Source organism: Choloepus didactylus, chromosome 7, assembly GCF_015220235.1.
Source record: "Choloepus didactylus isolate mChoDid1 chromosome 7, mChoDid1.pri, whole genome shotgun sequence".
Classification (NCBI taxonomy): domain Eukaryota; kingdom Metazoa; phylum Chordata; class Mammalia; order Pilosa; family Megalonychidae; genus Choloepus; species Choloepus didactylus.
The window spans coordinates 124009826-124031868 of NC_051313.1; the positions used below are offsets into that span (position 1 = coordinate 124009826).

The window sequence follows — 22043 nt, forward strand, 5'->3', positions numbered from 1 at the left end:
AGTGCTATAAGAGGAGTCTGAGCGGAAGCGCCCCTTTAGTCTTGCATGGGTTTCCTTGAGGTAGAACTGAGGCTCCAAGCTCCATGCTTGGTTGTAAGAGCAAGAGGAGAAAGACGTCTGGTGAAATCATTGTCTGGAGTAATAGACCGCACCGTCCAAGGCGTTGTCCCCTGTCTGAGTGACGCGTCTGCAGTCGAAACCAAGGGAATGAGACTCTAGGAGGGGAGCGACGTACTTTTGCATAAAGGAATGAATGGGCAGTCCTTGTGTCAAGTTGTGCTCTGGAGGAATTTGGGCAATAGCTTGGCAAAACCATTTCCTGATACAGTGAAACTAAAAATCCGCGGTATGAAGGGCTCTGCGACTTAGTTGCTTAAGATGCTAGTTTGTTAAACAGGCGGAAGCTAGTCTCAGTGGGGCTTGCTTTTGTCTTAGAAAAGCGTCACTGTCTGTCTCCCTGAATATCTGCAGTTTTTCTCTGTCTACTAATATTTCACAGTTTTTTTCTACTCCCCTGTCCATTCAGATTCAAAAGGTAGTATTCAAAGACTTTGGAAAGGAAAAGGAATTGATTTTGTTTCTTTCACCCAATGCAACACTATGTGTAGAAAGCAGGGCTAAGGACACAGTATGATATTTATATTTGTTGCAATTGCTTATTTGCTTCTTGTTTACACTTCCAGAATTTCTTTTTGGAAATACTTGTACAATCAATTTTTGTGTTTACTTTACTGTCCGCATTTCTCTTGGGTGCCTCTTCTGGCAGGTGTTTTACCAGAGGTATCTAGGGGTTGGGAATGTTAAGCTGATCCTTGTCAGAGGTCTTGTGGTTGTATTTTTTTTTTTTTTTTTTTAGCTGTATTTCAGCTCATTTCTTCTCCTCAGTCTACTCTCTGTTCTATGACTAAAAAATTAAGGGATTCAATGAAATTGCACATGATCCTTTATTTTTTCTCTTCTTTCTCTTTTTGTTTTCCTGTTCTGTTCTTCAATGTTATTGAAAAATAGAACGCAAGGTGAATTTCCCCTTATTATTCTGGCAGACCTCCTTCTCCTGGTGAAGATTTCTGTTTAAATGTTTTTGTTTTGGTTTTTCCTCTTCCATCTTATCTTCCTTTTGCAAAAATATCCTTGCTGGGTGGTGCTGAGGTCTCTGCCATAGGACAGGAAAAGGCAACACATTGGGTGATGGCTTATTTGTCATATGAGAAGGAAAATCTGAGAAGAGAATGAAAAAAATATGTAAGAGGGGTTGGACTACAAAATAAGGTACACACATGAGGTGCAGGTGATACCTTCTATGTGGAAAACCTGAGCTCAACACTCAAGTAAATCCCTGAAGATCATCTTGCCCTATAAATTTTTCATGAAATATCAGTGCCACTTTTCGACGGTTTTCGGAAATCTAAAAGTTGGCAAGGTACACTGAGGTATATTTCACTAATTTTGAAGCCACTAATCTAGATTCTTTCTATCATTTTTGGTTCAAGAACCTTTGCACTCTAATGTGAAATTGGTACACTGTTGCTGAAACACATTTAAATTAATAAAATTTTACCTGTTATATGTAAAAGTAATTATATACATATAATTATATGCATATTATCTTAGGTAGGTAAAGTTTTTCTTTTTTGAATTATAGAATTTGTAGAAGGATGCATCACAATTGTTTTTGAGCTAATTACAGATGTGGACCACAGTAAAAACAGCCACTTAATTAAAGTATCCCTCTTGCTATAAAAGGTTGGAAAATCTTTCCTGGGGTACAGCAATTGCTTTAGAAACCACAGACAATTTTAATAAAAAGAACATAAAATGTGTTTATAATTTAGAAATTTGGATCTAGATCTGGAAAGGGCAATATCAAAAGAATTGTCATAAAATCACTTTATTATGGCAAAATATGAACATCAGAAATAGGTGTATAAAGTAAAAAAATAAAGTCTTATTCTTAAAGATAATCAGAGTAAAAATACTAAATTACGTTCATCTGGAAGTAATAATTAGAAATTTTAGGAGTTCTGTTTTACTGATGAGGGATTTTTGTCAAAAATGAATGAAGAAACCACAGTCAAACCCAAATAACCTCTTAAGAAGCTAACTTCAAGATAAGGAAGTGCTATTTTTCACAAATGACAGGATAATTTTCTTTTTGTTAAAAGCAATATATTTCAGGGTCAATATTCCTGAACATTTGGTTTTCCTCTTATTATTTATAGGTGTTTTCTATTAAAAGCTTTTAAAATATCTTCATGTATAGATGTCTATTTTTATAAATTTCTGTTTCTTGTTAAATCTTCCTGACAAGAGTATTTGGTATAATTTAGTATATTTTCAAGATCTTTCAGGCAATTATAGATACTGGAGGTCCTATTTAAGTTTTTATATTACAAAGAAATGTTATTACTCTTACTGTTAAAAGACAGCGAGGAGATAATATTTAAAAAATTTCATCTAGACAGCAGCAGTGAAATGATTATGTCAAAATGAAGTACAGTAATTATCTGGAGTTTACAAGAAACAATGCTTAATTTTAATTTAATGTTACAGTTTGAGGACCTTAAATATTTTATGGAGTAAATTCTTATATATCTGACCCATGAAACTTTAATAACAAATTTAGAAAGTTTAAATTAGGAGTCAACATTTTTTTTAATAAAACTCTAGTATTAAAAGAATGTTTAAAACTATGAACTTTCTAAAGCATTACTTTGTCTCTATTATCCATCCTTTTTTTGCTTCCTATCTTGCTATCAGCCACAGCAAAAGTTGCATATTTTTTAAGTGGCAGCTTTTCTGAGAGAACTTCTTTAGCAGAAGCAGCACATTTAAACCCTTAAAATTTCAACTTTGTTTTTTCCTTCTGGAAACTCTTGAATTTTTTTTATTTAAGTGCTGGGGAAGTCACAGACACACACTCAGTGGCCATCACCCAGCTCTTGCTTACCCACCCCCACCCCTTTTCTATTATGTGCAAATGTTTCAGTATGATTCCATTGGGTGTTAGGTTTAAAGAAAGGCCTGAACATGCCTTAAACCCAAAAATGGAAACGAGCAGCCCCAAATGTTTCTCAGGCTGGAAAATCTCCGTGGCAGAGCCCCTTCCTTGGGTCACGTAAATATCCTACCCTTAGCAGCACAGTTGTCTCTCCTCTCTGGCCCAAAATGGGGAGGGCAGAACTGCCATACACCCATGCTGACCCAATCACTTGTCCTTCTTGGGAAACCGGCCATGATGGTAGTTCTTCCACTACTCTTTTGGAACGTTTCTTCTGTGGAAGTAATGAAGCAGTCATTTGCTGAAGGTGCCTATTGTGACTGAGCCTGTGTTCCCACAATGTACCGTGCAGCAACTTGCTCCACAGTGAGTGCTTATCAGTCTCCATAGGCCAAATCAGTAAAAGAATCCTATTAAATGAAATATATACTTGATCATCTAATTTATCAATTTTCCCTAAAGATCAGTAATTTCTTGAAATCCGTTTGTTCAGAAAATATTTCACATTCACACACTAATGATATTTTTAAAAATTATGTGGTGATATAGAGAACTCAGTAGAGTGTTGGTTATTTTCCCCTTTCATATTAGATTTGTCTATCTGAGCTACATATCACTAGATAGTGCTCAAAATGATGAAGTTGAGCAATTAATCTCTTTATTTCCTGAGAGAAAGAGAGTAGTGAGGAAAAACAGAATGAGAGAAGAAGCTTTCTAAAGAAAGATACAAAATGTGCTAAGACCACTGTAAAAGTTTAACTTTTCTCTTCTAGGAGGGGAAATGACAGTAATCCCTTCAATTTCACTCACACGTACACCCACACATACAAACACAAAAGATATCTGATGCCTCACTTCCTCATTTCTTCAGTTTTAATTACAACTTTTCTTGGTACACATATGCTATTTAGGGAGATGAGGACAACAGTTAGGATTATAGTGAAGATACAGAGAGGAGGCAGGAATTCTGCTACGAAGAGGCTACAGCTTGTTTGTAGTAAAACACATCTTAACAGAATAAGGGAGAGTCATATAGCCTATTTCCAGTTATGTTTGAAGTGAAATCTCTTATCCTCAACTGTTCAATCAAGGCTGTATGACCGAGAGCTTTGAAGCCATTAGCTCCAGAGTATGAAAACAAAAGAAATGGGTTTCTCCATTAAAATAGTGATCTCTCAAAATCAACAGGGATAAGACATGATGACTATATATCCTTGATGTGATATGATCAAAACGGCACTTTACCTCTATGGTCTACCTCCCAAAAACTCATAATCCCAGTCTAGTCATGACAAAAATATCAGACAAATTCTGACCAAGGTGCAGCCTGCAAAACACCTGACCAGTATTTCTCTAAACTGACATGGGCATCAAAAACAAGGAAAGCCTGAGAAACTGTCACAGCCAAGAGGATCCTACAGAGCCATAACAACTAAATGTTATGTGGTATTCTGGACGGAAAATAGATACAGGTAAACACTAAAGAAACCTGAATAAACTATGGACTTTAGTTAGAAAAATACATCGATATTTGTATGTTAATTATAACAAACATTACATTCTAAAGTAAGATAGGGGAAACTGAGCCCAAGGTGTAGGGGAACTCTCTGTAATACCTTCTTTTATTTTCTGTGAATCTAAAACTGTTCAAAAAATAAAGTCTGTTTATAGAATAAAGTGATCTCTATTTTAGACACCCAAGATTTTGCTCCAGAGAGTGAATGCGTTTCTAACAGGGCTTTTGTACCCATTAGTGCCCAAGTTCAACAAGATGGTGACTTATGAGGCCTATGTCACTCTCTGATTTCTATGAAGATTTACTTTGAACACTCAACACAGACTCCAACCAAATAGTAAACAGAAAATATAAACAATTCTAGAGCTTTGTTGAAGAAGAAGGACAAGGAGAAGGAGAAAAAGACAGAGAGGTCAAAGACAGTATTTCACCAAGAAAAAGAAGTTTCTTTCAAAAATATTTTGGCTCTCAAAACTCAGGAGTCAAACATTGTTCAGAAATTTCCACAATGTCCCGAAGGTCAAAAATCCAAATCCTAAGTAAGAAAAAATAAGTTTAGCTAATTTCAGTAAGAGGAGCTCGATGGTAACAGCTCAAAACTCACATGGTTAGGACACTCATTTACACTGACAGTTTTGAAGGATGGCCAGTGTTCAGGTTTGCTAATGCTGCCGTAATGCAAAACACCAGAAAAGGATTGGCTTTTATAAAAGGGTTTTTTTTTTTTTTTTTGGTTATACAGTTACAGTCTTAAGGCCATAAAGTGTACAAGGTAAGGCATCAACAATCGGGTAACTTCACTGGAGGATGGCCAATGGCGTCCGGAAAACCTCTGTTAGCTGGGAAGGCACGTGGCTGGTGTCTGCTCTGGAGTTGTGGTTTCAAAACGGCTTTCTCCCATGATGTTTCTCTCTAGGCTGCAGCAGTGTCTGGGCCTGTGTGGCTCTTTTTAAAGCACTCCAGTGATCCAATAATGATCCACACTGAATGGGTGGAGCCACACCTCCATGGAAACATTCAATGAAGAGGTCACACCCTAATCAAAGGTGTCTACAGTTGGGTGGGTCACATCTCCATGGAAACAATCAATCACAAGGTTCCAACCTAATCAACACCAATACATATGCCCCCACAAGATTGCATCAAAGATAATGGCATTTGGGGGGACATAATACATCCAAATTGGCACAGCCAGAATTTGAACACAAAGTGCCCAGGGAAAGTAACCTGATCACATTAAGAATCTTTGGTGCCTGTCAGCAAAATGACAGGAGTCCTTTAAGAAATCTTAGAGGGAGGTAAAAATTGTTGAGGAAAATGAAAATTCATTCACATCTGAAAAACGAAGCTGTTTTGTTTGTTTATTTCTTGCTTATGCAGGTGAGTACTCCAAGCAGAAATGGAATCTCTCCCCAAAAGAAACAGAGGTAAAGTCTATATAGAATTTTGATGATTCCAAAGCTTAGGTTCAATTTAACTAAACAAGCCAATGCAACCAATGACATAATAATTAACCCCAAACTATTCTAACTGTGTTTTACAATAAGATCCAGAACCAAGTTAATTCCTGCCCATCATCATGTCTCTGCACAAGTGACTGCACATCTTTGTGTATGACACCTGCCTTTGAGACCTTCACTTCTCACTCCTTCCATCCAACTGGGAATCTTCTCCATGTTCACAGGAATCCCATGAAGTCCCCTTAGAACTAGGGAGAACTTGATTTTTCTAGAACAACTTGTCCCTTAGCTGGCCCAGAAAGAAGGAAGCTCATCAGAGTAATTGAATGTGAGAAAAGGAGTGAGATCCATCCTTACTGACCTGTCCCCAAGCCCTGCTCCTCTCATCTTCTTCTCTCTTTTGCTGCTTCTTTTCTTCCCCGCTTAGCTTCAACCTTCTCTTCGGGAGCCGGGCCACTCGCTCCTCTCCCACTCTCGCTTCCATTCCTCCGCTCATTCCAGTTCCCAGACACTAGTCTTTCTAGTGTAGTAGTAACATTATCTCTAGATTTCGGGCACCCGTCTTCCCCATCAGGAAGATTTAGGATTTTCTCTAAAATTCGTATCTGTATTAACAGCCGCACCAAATTTAGTCTAAAGGTGGCAAGTGTCCACTTTATGCGTCTCAGGACTGATGGCATTTGTGGACTTATCCAGCCGTAGGGAGGGCTTACAAAGAGTGAATTTGTTTCGCAGGTTGTGCCCAGCTTCCCTTGTGCTTTCCTCATTGCGGAAATAATTTGGTCTGCAAGAGACGCTGTAACGACAGAAGCATCCGCCTTTCCCCTCTCTCCTTTGTCATCCGCCCCTTGTGTCTTGCCTACAACGCCTGAACTACAACGTCGCAGAGACAAAGCCGCTGCCACGTTTCCAAACCCAGCCGCAGTGGTTTGCAAGAACGTGCAAGACTGCCCGAGACATTCATTTGTCGCTTTATATTTGGAAAACTATGGTCTAATAATTAATTTCTTGTCTTATCTCCCCACCTGGATCTATCTTCCCTCGACATTACTCTTGAGACTCGTCTTTGTATTCCCCTGCAGTACTTTTTGCGTCTTTTTGGCATCTTGGTAGGCAGAAAAGAAGGACTTTTTAAGAAGGGAGAATCTTAAGACATAACAATGTTCAATCCTGGCACTTTCACAGGCCCTTGGCTAAAAACAGTCCTCGAAGGCGCCTATGACTATGGGAAGATTGAAAAATCTTGCGGTGCAGAATGCAGTTCTCCTCCTGCTATAGGGCGAGACAGGATCCCGTCAAGGGGCTTCAGAAATAGAGGAATTGAATGTAATGGACTTGGAGATCCGTAATATCAGATGCTATCAAAAAAACCAGTCGAATAAGGGGGTGTAGCTCAGTGGTAGAGCGCGTGCTTAGCATGCACGAGGTCCTGGGTTCGATGCTCCAAGCTTCTAGTATTTACCTCGCTCTCTCACAGCTGAATGTTTATAAATTTGTTTCAGTCTTTTCCCGTTCTTCTTTGTGAATACCTTTACTTGCCCTTTTCCTCCTCACAGCAAAGGTGAACTGAATGGTATTTACTAATTTCTACTATAGCCTTTGACACTCCACAGTCCTCTTAACCTGACATCTTCAGCACAATAAAGTCAGGAACAAACTGGGATAAAAAAGCTGCTCACTCAGTGAAAGTGAAGCAACAAGCATGACATCACACAACAGAAGGCCCGTTCTTTGCTGCCATTTCTCATTATTATTAGGCAGGGAAGAAATAAAAGGCAGATGGAAAGAGAAGGGGGAAAAAAAAGGCCCTTGCACAATTACTTTTAGATACACTCCCCACTCCCTCCCCACCCCCCCACCCCCGCTCTCAACTGTGCCTGTGTCCATGGACAGACTGCAGGCTAAAGAGAAAAATTTCCTTCTCGTTTTCCATTTCCCTCTGGTCCCTAAGCTTCCTTTCCCTCCCACATAATCTTGGCCAGCAAAAGGTCGGTCTAACCACTAGTCATGGAGACCTGTGATCTCAGTTCTTTCTCGGTGAAGAATTTCTAGGATGCTGTCCAAGGGAAAGACGCTTCTCACGAAACTGAGCCTTCCAAAATCCACTGTTGAGAAAATAATTTCCACAAATAGGAGCGTTAAGGCGCTCTCAGAGCCACGACTGCCTTGTGCAAAAAGAGCTTCGTCTTCCTATGGGACTAACGCTTTACATTTCTTAATTGACGATTGTTTTATTATGGGAATTTGACAATATACAATTGTGGGTGCTACTTTAGCATTCTTGTAAGCCGTTGTCTTTGTGTCTGTTGTTGGAGCTTGAAGTCTGCAGCAGAGGCAGCAGGGACAGGAAGGCACAAGCTGGAATCCACCAGAATTGACTGGGATCACTGCTTCCAACCTTGACGAAGCGGATGCCCTTCATCAAGGAACTAAACATATATCTGGGGAGTTCCAAGGCAAAGCCACTGTCGGATTTCCCAACCATGATGCTGGGTTCCAGGTATTACTAGAGCAGTGACTGCTCGTGACTTCGTATACTTATTTTTCATTTAGGACCGGTTTTCTCTTTCTATCTGCATCGAAATTTCCCGAGCCAACTTGTCGAGTTCCGCTCTTTTGTACCCTCCGCCTAGCAGTTTCCTCTGTGGCTCTGAGCCAGAAGTAGTGGAGGTACAGGGAGCCTTGTGTGATGGCGTGGGAAATCTGTGATACCGCGGAGACTGTTAGGAGAAAGAGGAGCAAATTCAGAGTTCCAGGCAGAAGCCACCTGAGTTAACGCCTGTCATCCATATCAGTGTCTGAAGCTTGGAGGTCCTAGGGTTTAGTTATTCCCTTTCCCCGTGAGAAGACATCCATAACGTGGATTCTCTCGACAGCAGCAGTGGCCAGAGTTCTGTTGCCTTATGGCAAAAATTCTCTCCCGACTTTTGCCAGCTGCCTGGGAGTTTCCCTCGGGCAGAATCGGGGCTCCACACCAAATATAGTGAGGCTACCTAGAGCAAGAGAAAAAGATGGGCAGAACCGAAGGCCGCTCAAGCTGTTTTTCACTGTTGGGCGACTCGGAGCCCCAGCCAGGAGTTAAGGGGATGAGAGTCAACAGAAGGAAAGTTTATCAACTCAGTTTTCGCCTTGAAACAATTTAGACATCAGCATAACAATCTATATGGAGATAGCTCAGCAAGAGTGCCGGTTTAAAACGCGCTGAAGTTCCTAAGCGGGAGATCTGGGGACAGAAAACGAAGTCATCTTTTAAATTTCGGCTTTACAATTTTAAAACCGTTTTTCTAATATAAAAGGTATCGTGCACAGGTTTTAAGAAATAATGGAACTGTTTTGCGTACACCCACCCATCACACGACTAGTATAGAAAGCACAGCGAAGAACAATGGTAAACTATAGTTTTTTGCTGACCCTTTAACAATTGTTTCTTTATGGAAATACGAGCAATTTATATAGCTACTTTTATTCCATACCCAAACATCTTTTTCCCCCATCTTACTCTGGGAAGTGAGATGTTATGAATTCATTTAAAGATTTAAAAAACAAAACACTGAAGTTCAGCAAGGAAATGTAGAAGACAAGAAATTTAAATCCGCTATCCGCCGGTGCTCCGATTTTACTTCAGTTAGGGGTTTTGTATTTGAGTGAGAATAAGGAGTTGGTGTTTGTCTTCTATCAAATATTGTGTGGAAACTTCTTGGGAAAGCCTATTTAATATGAACCAAAAATAACTGTGCTCCGGAAATCCGGGATGGAATCTTGAAAACCTCTTGGTGGAAGGCTCCTCATTGAAGCTACTTCAGCGAAAGTGAGAGCTGGTTCTAAACATTCTTGTGGCAAAGGCTTGTCTAAGTGCCACCGCTTGCTTGTCCAATGTCCACGCACTCGTCTAGAAAAACTTGGAACCTAATTTTGCTGCTTGGATCCAACTTTTGGGGGCGGCGGAGGCTGTGAGGGAAAGGGGGAATCCGTAGAAGAGAGGTCTAAGAAAACCAGTAGGAAGCTTTTCTGCCCCTGCACCTTGGATAACCCAATGCTCATAAAACTAGGGAAATGCAGGACAATTGTTTCGCGGAGCTGCTCTCCCATCCCTACCCCACTTCCGTTCTTCTTTTCCTATCCTGCTCTTTAGTGAACTCAGAGTGAATGGGTGAAGTAGATCTCGATGGGTGTGGTTGCTTTGTTTTTTTCGCCACCTCTTCCTTCTGTCCATGCCTGTGCCCTGAGCGGTAATATGGAACATGGAATGGAAATGATATTCAGTGGCCTTTTTTTTTTCAAGTGTGTTAGTGTGAGCAAGGAAATGGTAACAAGGTGTATTAAAAGAAGGGGAAGGTTATTCCATTTTCAGGTTGTTGTGGGGGGAGGAAGAAGAGCGATTGGAGGAGCCGGGGTTTGAACCCGGGACCTCGTACATGCGAAGCACGCGCTCTACCACTGAGCTACACCCCCTCCGACAACGTCGCTCTTTGGAGGGATTCTTACCAAACATTCTCCGCGGTTTTGTTGCTTTTATTTTCGGAAACTTGGGTAAATACACTGGTTAAATTACGTTATTTGAGTATAGTAAACTGGTTATTCTCTGGCGGTTTCGTTAGAAGAGTAACTGGATGTTACTTCGAAGGCTACAGTCTGTGATCCTACTACTTTGCCACTCTTGCTATCTTGCTCCCAAGTCCACTCATTAGCAACTAAGAATGCCAGTTCCATTCTACCACCAGGGAGAGTCCCATGTTGGAATATGCTCTTCTGTCCCCAATTCGTTTTCTTTCAATTTCTTTCCCTCTGCCTACAAAACTGCCAGAGAGACACAAAAAGTATTGCAAAAATACAAAAAGAGTAGCTAGTGTGCTGCCTCAGGCAATTCAGGTCAATGTGGGGAGAAAAGATGGAAAAGAACCATTTAACAATACTTGAAAATGACATATGACATATGGCAAGATGAGTAACTTTAATGTTGGTCTGGAAATTTAGATCTGAATTCACAAAACCTCGTGTTAACTGCCCTCCCCCCTAAGTGGGATCAGACACCCAGGGGAGTGAATCTCCCTGGCAACGTGGAATATGACTCCCGGGGAGGAATGTAGACCCGGCATCGTGGGACGGAGAACATCTTCTTGACCAAAAGGGGGATGTGAAAGGAAATGAAATAAGCTTCAGTGGCAGAGAGATTCCAAAAGGAGCCGAGAGGTCGCTCTGGTGGGCACTCTTACGCACAATTTAGACAACCCTTTTTAGGTTCTAATGAATTGGGGTAGCTGGTGGTGGATAACTGAAACTATCAAACTACAACCCAGAACCCATGAATCTTGAAGACAATTGTATAAAAATGTGGCTTATGAGGGGGGACAGTGGGATTGGGGGGGCCATAGGGATCACACTCCCGTTTGTCTAGTTTGTGGATGGATGAGTGGAAAGGTGGGGGAAGGAAACAAACAAACAGACAGACAAGGGCGCCCAGTGTTCTTTTTTACTTTAGTTGCTCCTTTTCACTTTAATTATTATTCTGGTTATTTTTGTGTGTGTGGTAATGAGGGTGTCAGGGATTGATTTTGGTAATGAATGTACAACTATGTAATGGTACTGTGAACAATCAAATGTACAATTTGTTTTGTATGACTGCGTGGTATGTGAATATATCTCAATAAAATGAATAATAATTAAAAAAAAAAAAAAACTCGTGTTAAAAGAAGAACGACAAACATTCTTACCAGACAGGCACTGTTCTAGGAACCCTGGACCACGGTTAGTGGATGCTGAAGATTTGGATCAGGAGACTCCATTAATGGAAAAGGGAAAAGAAAAAGAAGGGAAAAGCTCATGGCCTAAAAAATCTGAATTCATAGCATATTTTAATTGTTTTATATCTATCAAAGAGGATCTGAAAAAATACAGTCTATGTCACAATAGATGGTGCTTCAGGTATGTTAAATCAAACATTCCAGATTTACTGGAATTTTAGATAAAGAGGCTGTTTCCCTTATTGCTGTGTTTTCCTGTATGACTATTGAAAAGAGTTGTATTCAGTTTTCTGAGGCAAACTCTATAAATATTGTTATAGATACAGTTGTTAAACTCATTCAGTATATGTGAGCAAATGCTGTGAATCATTGCCAGTACTTGGATCTAGTGAAAGGAATATAAGAGAATGAATTTGATGATCTTATATTCTTTGCCAGAGAATACAAGACTATGAAACACTCTTCCCTTTTTTTTGAATCATGTAAAAGTTTTACAAAGATTTACTACTAACTTTAATTCAACATTTCCTTGAAACAAAAGCAGTGTTTATCAAATGATCAATAGCCAAAGAAAAATGGCAGTGTAACTTACATTTTCTCACAGATGTCACAATTCATTTGAACAAGATAAATTAGAAGATCCAAGGCAAAGAAAAGCTTATTAGTGAGCTAGCTAAACAGATATGAGAATTTATGTTAAGTATGAAATTTTTCATAATATATATCAATAAGAAATTTACAGATTTTTATAACCTAAGCAATATGCAGATTTTAAATGCAATTTTATTGAGATATATTCACACACCATATAATCCATCCAAAGAAAATATTTCAGTTGTAATTGACAATATCATGTAGACTGGCCAGAAAAATTGCAAGACCTATTTGAAGAAAACAGCTCTGGTTTGCTAATGTTGCCATTATGCAAAATACCAGAAATGGATTGGCTTTTACAAAGGAGGTTTATTTGGGTACAAAATTACAGTTTGAATACCATGAAAATGTCCAAATGAAGGCATCAACAATGGGGTACCTTGACCAAAGAAAGGCCATTGGCAGCTGGAAAAACTCTGTTAGCTGGGAAGGCATGTGGCTGGCATCTGCTGCAGATACCAGGTTGTGTTCCAGCTCCACTCTCAGCTCCTGTGCATTCTGCAAAGTGTCTCTCTTGGCTGCAGAAGTTCTAAGGTCCTTCTGTTTGTGAGCTATTTTATAGGACTCCAGTAATTAAATCAAGACCCACCCTGAATGGGTAGGGGCCACATATTCATGGAAATTATCCAATCAGACATTTTGCTCACAGTTGATTGGCTCACATCTCCATGGAAACAATCAAAAGATTACAACCTAATCAACACTAATGTATCTGCCCCCACAAGATTGCGTCAAAGAGTATGGCTTTTTCTTGGGAACATAATATATTTATATACAAACCAGCATAGATACTTTGTTCATACGGTTAAATTTAAAATTGTTTTATCAGGCAGTTTTGAGTTTCATTCAAATGCAACACCTTTTTCAATCTGATAATAGAATTGACACAAGAGTTGATGAATTTACTTTACTTGAACAGAAATAATTTTGAAAGTAATATGTATGTGCTTCAAATTCAAATCAAGAAAACTGAGAAAACATGGCGGCATAGAGAGAAGTGGAAAACTGTTAGTTCCCCCGAGAACAATTCATAAATGACCAAAAAACTAGTAAATAACCAGGAATAACTGCAGGGAGACAAACGTGATTGCCCACTTAACCATCCACCAACCTGAATTGGGAGGAATGCCCGAGATCACAGCATAAAATCTGTAAGTAAAACTGCGGACCCGCGCTGAGAGCCGAGAGCCGAGAGCCCCTCCCTCACAGAAGCCGTGCGGTGCTAGAGAGCAGCACTCTCCGAACAAGCTAGTGCACCGCGCCCAGCTCCAACTGGGATTTTAATGTTAACTGCTAAATACAGACAGTGAATCCTCAACGAGCAGACAGAGACTTTTGGGGATAACTGACCTTCGGAGAGTCGAGGGACATATCTGTCTCAGGACGAGAAGCTCAGAGGCTGACGGGTGAACCTGGGAGCTTTTCTGTCCCTTTTGCTTTCTGTGGAGAAAACTGCAGCCGCTTTCAGCCCCCAGCGCTTTGCAGTAAAGACAGACTCAGCTATTTTAAAATCAAAATACTTTGATCAGCAGAGTCAAAGAAACGAAGAACTTCCTGATAGGCAGTGACCTCTTTGGAGGGGGCATAGCTTCCCAAAGGAAAGCGAGGGGCCCAGCTTTACCGCCCGCCTTTCCGGAACCAGACCCCAAAGCCTGAGGGAGGGGAGCCACAGGCCACACCCCCTTACACAGGCAGTGACAGACTGCACCTGCCAAACAGAAAAGCATAGTTGTTATTAATCCTCTAAGAAAAACCATCAGGGGAACTGGATACTGAATATTTCCTCCAGTGACCTGAACCTGTTCTCATCTGGGAAAACCTGATTGGGGTGGCCTAGGAGGTCCGATGCCTAGACAACAGAAAACTACAACCTACACTAACAAAAACACAGCTATGACCCAGTCAAAGGAACAAACATACACTTCAACTGAGATACGGGAATTTAAACAACTAATGCTAAATCAATTCAGAAACTTTAGAGAATATTTCACAAAAGAGATAGAGGCTATAAAGAAAACACTGAGCATATATATGGCAGAAATTGAAAGTTCAAAAAAACAACTAGTAGAATCTATGGAAATGAAAGGCACAACACAAGAGATGAAAGATACAATGGAAACATACAACAGCAGACATCAAGAGGCAGAAGAAAACACTCAAGAACTGGAGAACAAAACACCTGAAAGCCTACACGCAAAGGAGCAGATGGAGAAAAGAATGAAAAAATATGAGCAACATCTCTGGGAACTTAAAGATGAAACAAAATACAAGAATCTACGTATCATTGGTGTCCCAGAAGGAGAGGAGAAGGGAAAAGGGGCAGAAGCAATAATAGAGGAACTAATCAATGAAAATTTCCCATCTCTTATAAAAGACATAAAATTACAGATCCAAGAAGCGCAGCGTACTCCAAACAGAATAGATCTGAATAGGCCTATGCCAAGACACTTAATAATCAGATTATCAAATGTCAAAGACAAAAAGAGAATCCTGAAAGAAGCAAGACAAAAGCAGTTCATCACATACAAAGGAAGCTTAATAAGACTATGTGCAGATCTCTCAGCAGAAACCATGGAGGCAAGGATGAAGTGGTGTGATATATTTAAGACACTGAAAGAGAAAAACCTCCAACCAAGAATCCTATATCCAGCAAAGCTGTCTTTCAAATATGAGGGAGAGCTCAAAATATTTTCTGACAAACAGACAATGAGAGACTTTGTGAACAAGACACCTGCCCTACAGGAATTACTAAAGGGAGCAATGCAGAATGATAGGAGAAGACGGGAGTGTGTGGTTCAGAATACAATTTTGGGAGATGGTAGCACAGCAATGTAAGTACACTGAACAAAGATAACTATGAATATGGTTGAGAGAGGAAGGTTGGGAGCATGTGAGACACCAGAAGAAAGGAGGAAAGATAAAGAATGGGACTGTGTAACTCGGTGAAATCTAGTGTTCAACAATTGTAATAAAATGTACGAATATGTTCTTTTACGAGGGCAACGAGAAAATGTCAACCTTGCAAGGTGTTAAAAATGGGGAGGCATTGAGGGAGGGATGCAATCAATGTAAACTAGAGACTGTAACTAACAGAATCATTGTATTATGCTTCCTTTAATGTAACAAAGGTGATAAACCAAGGTAAATGCAGATAAGAAGGGGGATAGGGGAGGCATGATAGACACTTGACATTGGTGGTGTTGTCTGACTCTTTACCCTACTTTGATTTAAGATTACTTTTCCTTTTGCTACTTCCTAGCTGTCATTTTTTTCCTCTTTCTTTTCCCTCTCTACCTTCTTTGATGCTCCCTCCTGCCTTGTGGAAGAAATGTAGATGTCCTTATATAGATAGTGGTGAAGGTGGTGAACACATAAATATGTGACCATAAAGAGAACTATCAATTGTTTACTTGAGATGAAATGTATGGGGTGTGAACAAAACCATCTTAAAAAAAAATGGGTTGATATCAAAACCTCAAGGGCAGTATACTGAGTGAAATAAGCCAGACACATATGGACAAATATTGTAGGGTCTCACTGATAAGAACTAATTATAAAATGTAAACTCATAGACATGAAATATAAGGTACCAAGATATAGGACGAGGCTTAAGAATGGGGAGTGGTTGCTTAGTATGAGCAGAATGTTCAACTAGGACAAACTTAAATGTTTGGAAATAAACAGAGGTGTAGGTAGCAAGATGTGAGAATAACTAACAGTGCTGAATGGCATGTGAATGAGGTGGAAACGAGAAGCTCAGAGTCATATATGCCACCAGAAGGAAAGTTGGAGGTCAAAAGATGGGAATGTATAAAACTGAATCCTATGGTGGGCAATATCCATGATTAACTGTACAAATATTAGAAAACTCTTCCATGAACCAGAACAAATGTTATGACAATACAACTAGAAGTTAACAATAGAGGGACATATAGGGAAGAAATATATACCTATTGCAAACTATATACTACAGTTTGTAGTATTTCAACATTCTTTCATAAACAGTAACAAATGTACTATACCAACACTACGAGTCAGTAATTGAGGGGGGTTGGTTAGGGATACGGGAGGATTTGAGTTTCCTTTTCTTCCCCCTCCCCCCATCTTTCACTTTATTTCTGGCCTGGAGTAATGAAAAGTTTCTAAAAATTGAACAAAAATTAAGTGTGGTGATGGATGCACAGCTGTATGAGGGTACCAGGGGCAACTGATTGTACACTTTGGATCTTTGGATAATTGTATGGTATCTGAACAATCCCAATAAAAATTAAAAAAAAAATTCAAATCAAGACATCTGAAAAGATGAATCACTTCGCCTTTGTGGGTGCAAATATTAAGGGAACATATTTTTGTTACTTGATTTAGTTATTGCAAAACTTTTAGGGAAGTGAATCTACTTTTCTAGCTGTAAGTTTTAAGAAATCTAAATACAGATCAAGTATTTCTGATTAAATATTTAGTATCTGAATTGAAATGGGCTATAAATGTAAAATACATAACAGATTTAAGACTTAAAGAAAAAAGAATGTAAAATATCTCAAAAAATTTAAAGTATTTATTACATGTTGCAATGATAACATTTTAGATGTTTTGGATTAAATAACTAAAATGTTACTAAATTAATTTCATGCCTTCCTTTTTTGGTTTTAAAATGTGTCTATCAGAAAATTTAAAATTACTTATGAGGTTCACTTTATATTTCTACTGGACAGTGCCTGTTAAAGAAACCAAATGCGTTTCTGTTTCCGGAACACACAACTGGTGCTGAGCATCTGCTTCTCAATATTTTTCAGATTTAGTGGAAGGTAAGGTAAGAAAACTGGGAGATGGCTGACTTCTTAGAAGCCAAAACCTCTCCATCAACTGAATTTATCTGAGCCAAGTGTTCTCCAACACACGGTATTAAAAACGCTTTGTCTTCAAAATTAAAACAGGTTGGTGATAGGGCTCTGTTTTCTTTTGTTTCTTACTCTAGAAATAAGAGCCTTTATTCCTATTCACGAGATCTATTCCAGGTACTCGATAAAGGAGGTTCATCGAGGTTCATGAGTAGTTGTTTGTCCAAGGCATTAGATTTGCAGTCCAAAGCGTTTTTCCAGGGACAGTTGGAATTCTGTCCATAGCATCTGCATTTTCTCCACTGCGTAGTGTTTGTTGGATTAGCTATTATGGCTAAAGAAACTGTACATGGGTTTCTTTTTAGTTTCTTCTTTGTGTTTTCCTTCAGTAATATTGCAAAATGGTAGTCTAGGTAAAAAACTGGTTAATTTGATAGCATTCGGTGGATATTGAGCAAAATTCGTACCTTTCTCGTTTATTTCTTCAGCTATCACAGCACCAATGCTTACTTTCCTCGAGAGCAGGAAATGAGTAGGAATAAAAATTAAGGAAAGACAGAAAAGTCGGAGAGCCAATTGAAGCATAATAGGTATAATGTGTATTAAAGACTGGAAAGAGTTTGGCTTGCGGTTGGAGGTGCTGTATCAAGGACTAAAAAGAGTTTGGTTTCGGATTGGAGGTGCCGGGGACCGAACCCGGGGCCTCATACATGCAAAGCATGCGCTCTACCACTGAGCTACACCCCCACGCAAAACTGCGGTTTTCATATATTTTTCAGAATATATTTGAATATATTTCAGTATACATTTCAGTATATATTTGGAAATATATCATTTATTTTTCTGTAGTCCCTTGAAAAGCTATATTTTTGTCAGTGGAAAGTACATTCAACTCTATTTCTATAATCTAAACTAGACCCTCTTCTGCGGTACACTCAAGGATAAATGAATTATAGACTAAAAGATACAGTTCCTGATCCTAGTTTCTTCCCAGCCCCGTCAGTCTCTCCAAAATCCTCTCACTATCGGAATGCCCATTTTTCTGCTTTGTTTTGTTTTGGAACCGCTTCCACGGAAAGTTCCAGGATGGAATTCTCCTGTCAATATCCTCCTCGTCTCTATCGTGTCTTTCTCCTGTAGACCGTTCTAACTTTTTTCCCTCGGCTTTCTTGTCCTCACATGTCTTCAAGTAGCTGCAGTTAGTCTCTGCCTTCGCTTTTTATACGCAGCCTTATCTTTCTCACCAGCAATCTATAAATAAAGCCCAATATATTTTCCTCTGGAAAATACAGGAAACGTCTCAACATCAATTTGTGCAAAATAAAAATCACTGTCTCTTAGTTTCAGTTGTGTTCTTTCCCTCAGTTCCGTATCCTGAGAAATGATCTCAGTCCATAATTGGCAACTCCAGAGAAGAAATAGGGTGTCCCCAGTTACCAGTCTTGTGGGCTTTGATGTATTTACCTTCTGACCCCTCCTGTCAAACTCCATCAGGTCAGGAACCACTTCATTCTTGCCTTTGAATGAAGTAATTATTTATCGATAATAAATGGTTAATAAATATCTTTAACTGAATGAATAGAAGACAATGTGCAAAGCTACTTCTGATTCTTCTTGAAGGGAAAGATGGACAGCACCCGATTTCTTTCAAGCTGTGGCAGCATAAAAAAAATCCCTGGTTGGTATATTGTTTTGTTTCTCCTTTACAAACAGGGAGATCAAGGCTTTACGATAAACATGCTTTCACAAGCCTTCTTGTGGACTTGTGTTTTTATTTTTCTTGCGGGAGGAATTACTGGCTTATAGGGTGGGTATATTGTGAAGGTTAGGTTCATGTGTCACCTTGGCTGGGTGATGGTGCCCGGTTGTCTGATCAAGCAAGCACTGGCTTAAATGTTACTGCAAGGACATTTCGTGGCTGGTTAATAAACCAGAAGGCTGGGTTATTAAATCATCAGTTAGTTGATTGCATCTGTGGCTGATTACAGTCAACTAAAGGAGTGTCTTCCGCAATGAAAGAATCCTATCAGTTGGATTTAATCCACTTCATTGAAGACTTTTAAGGGAGAAGAGAGAACTTCCATTTCTTCTTCAGCCAGCCAACCTTTCCTGCCCTATACTGGAGTTGCTAGTTCACCGCCTGCCCTGTGGAATTTGGACTTGTGCATCCCCACGGTTGTGTGAGACATTTATAAAATCTCATATTTACAGATATCTCCTGTTGGTTCTGTTTCCATAGAGAACCTTGACTAATACACATATGTTTAACTTTACAAGAAGCTGGCCAGCTGTTCTCCAAAGTGTCGGTATCATTTTCATTTCTGAAAAATAAGGGTTCCAGTTGACACACATCCTCACCAAAATTTGTTGTTGGCAGTCTTTAATACTAGAAATTTTAGTGGGATGAAGTGGTATTTCATTGTTGTTTTCTTTATAATTAAAAAAGGGTTTCCCCACAGCTTTATCAATGTATAATTGACATAAAAGAAATTTCACATATTTAAAATATACAATTTGATAATCTTTGATATATGTATACATCCATGAAACCAACACCACAAGCAATATAGTGAGCATGTATGTCCCCCACAAAAGTTTCCTCATGCCGTTTTGTAATCCTTCCTTCCCAAACCTCTCCACATCTTTATCCCAAGTATTCAGTGATCTGCCTCCTGTCAGGATAGATTAATTTGAATTTTGTAGAGGTATATGCAAATAATATAATATAGAATTTACTCTTTTGTGTCTTGCTTTTTTTACTTACCATAATTATTTTGAAATTCACCCATGTTGCATGTATTAGTATTTCATTACATTTCATTGCTGGAAGTATTTCATTGTATGGTGTGCCAGTTTGAATGTATTATGTCCCCCCAAATGTCATTATCTTTGATGTAATCTTGTGTGGGCAGACGTTATCAGTGTTGATTAGATTGTAATTCTTTGAGTGTTTCTTTAGACTGCGCCCCACCCAGCTGTGGGTGATGACTCTGATTGGATAATTTCCATGGAGGTGTTGCTCCACCCATTCAGGGTGGGCCTTGATCAGTGGAGCCATATAAATAAGCTGACGGGCAGAGGGAACTCAGTGCAGCTGTGAGTGATGTTTTGAAGAGGAGCTACAGCCAAGGGCGACACTTTGAAGAAAGCACAGGAGCTGCAGATGAGAGACAGTTTGAACATGGCCGTTGAAAGCAGACTCTTGCTCCAGAGAAGCTGAGAGAGGACAAACATCCCAAGTGCAACCAAGAGTGACATTTTTGAGGAACTGAAGCCTAGAGAGGAATGTTCTGGGAGAGAGCCATTTTGAAACCAGAACTTTGGAGCAGACGCCAGCCATGTGCCTTCCTAGCTAACAGGGGTTTTCCGGACACCATTGGCCATCCTCCAGTGAAGTTACCCAACTGCTGATGTGTTACCTTGGACACTTTATGGCTGTAAGACTGTAACTGTGTAATCAAATAAACTCCCTTTTATAAAAGCCAATCCATCTCTAGTGTTTTGCATTCTGGCAGCATTAATAAACTAGAACATATGGATATACCACAATTTGTTTATCCATTCACTTCTTGATGGACATTTGAGTTGTTTGCAGTTATTGGCTATTACAAATAAAGCTGATACAAACATTTGAGTACAGGTCTACAGACATATAGTTCCTTTTCACTTGGGTGAATACATAGGAGTGGAATGGTTGAATCATATGGTTGGTACATGGTTAACTTTTTAAGAAACTACCCAACTGTTTTCCAAAGTAATGTAAAAAAGTTCCATTTCCTCTCATTTCTGTCAACACTTGGTATGGTCATTCTTATAATAATAGCTACCCTAGTAGGTGTGCTGTGGTATGCCATTAGGGTTTTAATTTGCATTTTATTAATAACTAATGATGTTGAGCATCTCTTCATGTGCTTAGCTGCCATCCTTATAATTTCTTTGGTGGAGTCCTGTTCAAATATTTTGTCCACTTTTAAATTGAATTTTCCTATCATTGAATTTTTAGAGTTCTGTATATATATAAGCTACAAATCCTTTATCAGATATATGCTTTGCAAAGAATGTCTTCTAGCTTGTGGTTTGTCTTTTCATTTTCTTAACCATGTCTTCTACAGAGAAGAATTTTTACATTTTCACAATGTGGAATTTATCAAATTTTTGGTTATGGTTTGCACTTTGAGCTCAAGATCACAAAGATTTTCTCCTATTTTCTTCTAGAACTTTTATGGCTTTATGCTTTACTTTTAAATCTATGGTCCAATTTTAGTGGATTCTTTAAGCTACATAGTATACCTTTCAAAGTTAGTACAATGTACCTTCAATATCAATTGGTTATATTATTTTATGTATAGTATAAAGATTTTACAACAGTATACCTCCATGTCTCTTCTCCAGTGTTTGTGCCTTATGCTACTCCATATACCATAAAGCCACAATACTCTGTTTTTATTTGCATTTTAAAAATGATCTTTAAAGAGACTTAAATAATGACAAAAACTTTTATGTTTACCCACATCATTACAATTTCCAGTGCTCTTCACTCCATTATGTAGGTCAAGATTTTAATCTGCTGTCATTTTCTTCTGACTGGAGCACTGCCTTTAACAGGTCTTATAATGTGAGCTTGCTGGTGATGAGTTCTTTCAGTTTTTGTATATCTGAAAAGTCTTTAGCTTGCTTTCATTTTTGGGGGGGGTTAAAACTTTTTTTATTGTGGTAAAATATATAAAACATAAAATTTCCCATTTTAATCATTTTCAAGTATACAATTCAATGGTGTTGGTTACATTCACAATGTTGTATGTAATCAACACCATCCATTACCAAAACTTTCCATCA

At 39.0% G+C, this 22043-nt stretch overlaps 2 non-coding genes across 2 annotated transcripts; both read right to left on the minus strand.

Moving 5' to 3' along the window:
* Positions 1-10354: 10354 nt before the first annotated feature.
* On the minus strand, positions 10355-10426 carry TRNAA-CGC. The gene has a single exon. It is a non-coding gene; the product is annotated as a tRNA-Ala (tRNA).
* Positions 10427-17882: 7456 nt separating this feature from the next.
* TRNAA-UGC lies at positions 17883-17954 on the minus strand. Its single transcript has one exon. It is a non-coding gene; the product is annotated as a tRNA-Ala (tRNA).
* Between the last annotated feature and the right edge of the window lie 4089 nt (positions 17955-22043).